The sequence below is a fragment of the Vulpes vulpes genome, chromosome 8, assembly GCF_048418805.1.
Source record: "Vulpes vulpes isolate BD-2025 chromosome 8, VulVul3, whole genome shotgun sequence".
Taxonomy (NCBI): Eukaryota; Metazoa; Chordata; class Mammalia; order Carnivora; family Canidae; genus Vulpes; species Vulpes vulpes.
Genome location: NC_132787.1, coordinates 35,716,262 through 35,719,287, shown reverse-complemented (window position 1 = coordinate 35,719,287; position 3,026 = coordinate 35,716,262).

Here is a 3,026-nt window from a genome sequence, read left to right as displayed (position 1 = left end):
CACCCACCCTTAAGGAGAGGGGATCATACAAGGGCATGAAGCCCAGAACAGAGGGATTGTGGGGCCATCATAAGTTTTTTCTACCACACTCAACTTTATTTATTTTTTATTTTTTATTTATTTATTTTTTCACACTCAACTTTAGAGGTGCATACTTCCTCTAATTTCTTAGCATTTGGAGTTCTATGGCTTAAGTCACTTGACATTTTCTAAAATGTGTGAACACTTATCTTTTGTGTTCATTTCCTCCTTATCCTTTTTATTCCATTAAATTTATTTTTCAACAAATGCTGTTTTAGTGGAGTTTTTAAGTCATCTTTGTTCAGCAATAAAAAAAATTCCATTATATCTTAGGAATAACATAGACATGTTTCTCTCTCTCTCTTGTTCTCTCTCTCTCTCTCTATATATATATATATGTATAAATATATTTATTTATTTGAGAGAGCAAGTGAGAGAGAGAGAGTGAGCTTATGAGTTGGGGAGAGGGGCAGAGGGAAAGGCAGACTCCCCGCTGAGCAGGGAGCTGCACATGGAGCTCAATCCCTGGACATAAACAGTCAGTTACCACATATTTTATATGTTGTATGTATTATGTACTGTGTTTTTACAGTAAAGCAAGCTAGAGAGAAGAAAATGTTATTAAGAAAATAAAAAAGAAGAAGGACGCCTGGGTGGCTCAGCAGTTTAGCGTTGCCTTCTGCTCAGGGCATGATCCTGGAGACCTGGGATCCTGGAGACCCGGGATGAGTCCCATATCAGGCTCCCTGCATGGAGCCTATTTCTCTCTGCCTATGTCTTGGCCTCTCTCTCTGTGTCTCTCATGGATAAACAAATAAAATCTTTAAAAAAAGAAAGTAAAAAGGAATAAAGTACATTTATAATATATATTTATAATAATAATTATATATAATATTATTTATAATATAGTATTATATATTTAACTAAAAAAATCTATAAGTGGACCCATGCAGTTCGAACCCATGTTGTTTAAGGGTCTACGGTACCCAAGAGTTCCAACTGATACAGATTCTCACTAACATTTGGTATTATCAGCTTTTCTTAAAAAAATTAGATTGTAGTTGGCCTTGCAGTAACTCCTTCTAGTTTTAATTTCTATGTGATGGCAAATTTGAGTGTTCGATAAGCTTATTTGCCATTTCAATTTGTGTATGTATGCGAAATGTCCTTCCAAGTCATTTTGCCCATGTAAAAATTTGTGTTTTTCTTTTTAAATTGATTTTTCATCTACAAATCTTTCAGTATTTGCTGGAGGAGTCTGTGTGCCTATTAAGACACATTTTCAACACTCCTACAGGCAGCTTAAAACTTTTCTTCACCTTTATCTCCTATTGCAGAGTCTGAAGGTCAGTCAGAGGTGAAAGCTTAGGGCCTCCTCGTGTCATACCTGGACATGTGTACAGTCCTGGCCACCCACACTACACATGCATATAACTTTTAGCTTCCTAGAAATATGTTTAAACTTTTCAAAGTCCACTATAGCTTTTCAAAGCCCACATGCAAAAAACAACCATCAAAAATCTATTAGTAAATAAAAATTTTCCCTTAGAAATTTGGTTCAGCTTTTTATCTTCAATGTTATCATTGTTGCCTCTGGAAGCAAAACAATTGTCACTGATGTTTTGGACAAACATCTACAAGAATTAGGGAAAGACTATGGTTTTTTTACAAAGTCTCTGTGGAAACTAGGCAAGCTTGAGCAAGCATGTGCAAACTGGATGAAGAGGAGATGCTCTGCCACTAGGGGGCCCTGTGTGATTGTGGTTGCTCTTATTAAGAGCAATGAGATTTTATACTCAATTTGAGACATTCTGTAGTTTTATATGCCAAAATAAGTCATGTTTTCCCAAAGTGTCAGATTGCCTGGATCTAAAATGTTAAGGCCTTGGGCAAGTTTCCTTGTACCTTGGTTTCCTTATATATATAATAAAATAAGATATTCATAGCACCTAAGTCATAGGGCTGTTGTGAGGATTAAAAAAATTATCTGTAAAGTGTTTAGCCTCTGACATATAGAAGCAATATGTAATGTTGGTTATAATTATTGCTATATTTTAATTATCCTTATTAATAATCATATTATCATTCAATACAAACTCTTGTTACTTTTATATTTTGGGGTGCTTTGGATAATACAGGGAGCCAGCATCCTCAGATTACCCAAAGTAATATGGGTTGAAAGCTGTACCACATGGAAGCAGGCATAAATCAGCAAAGTGTGACTAATGGACCAGCCTGGAGCAATAGTTAAGAGGGAGAGGTATTAAACAACAATCAAGTTTTAACCACTCTCTGAGTCTGAACATTATCCAGCAGAGGCAATTTCTTAAAAGCAGGATGAGATTTCAATTACTTTTATTTGGCTATTCAAAAAATGCATGGATAATCACTCACTAAGTAATACCCACTGTCTCTCCACCAAGGACAACCTGTAAAGCCAGCAAAAAATTTAAACATATTAAAGACATCAGTGAGGGGCAACCAAGTGGCTCAGTCAGGTAGGCCTCCAACACTTGATTTTGGCTCAGGTCATGATCTTGGGATCATGACATGAAGCCTCGTGATGGGCTTCCTTCTGAGCCTGCTTGGGGTTTCTCTCTCCCTCTCCCTCTGCCTCTCCTCTATTCTCCCTCTCTCAAAATATAAATAAATAAATAAATAAATAAATAAATAAATAAATAAATGCATGGATGAGTTAACAAATTAGTGAATAACATAATGGAAGTCCAAAAGAAAGTTGAAACCCAGAAAAAGAGTTAGTTGCCTTCTGAAAAAGAGATAGTTGCCTTCCTATAAAAGATTCTCAAAGACAGAGAAACTGAGGAGCAGAGCAGGGCTTTTGGCAGTCTCAGAACTAGAGTGGTTTCAGTCGTCAAGCAGAGATAGAAAGACTGAAAAATCAATACATTTGGGTGGTTCACCAAAAAGCTACACCCAGGACAATATTTTCCAACCTTGATACTATTGACATTTTGAGTTAGATTATTCTTTGTTGTTGGGAGCTG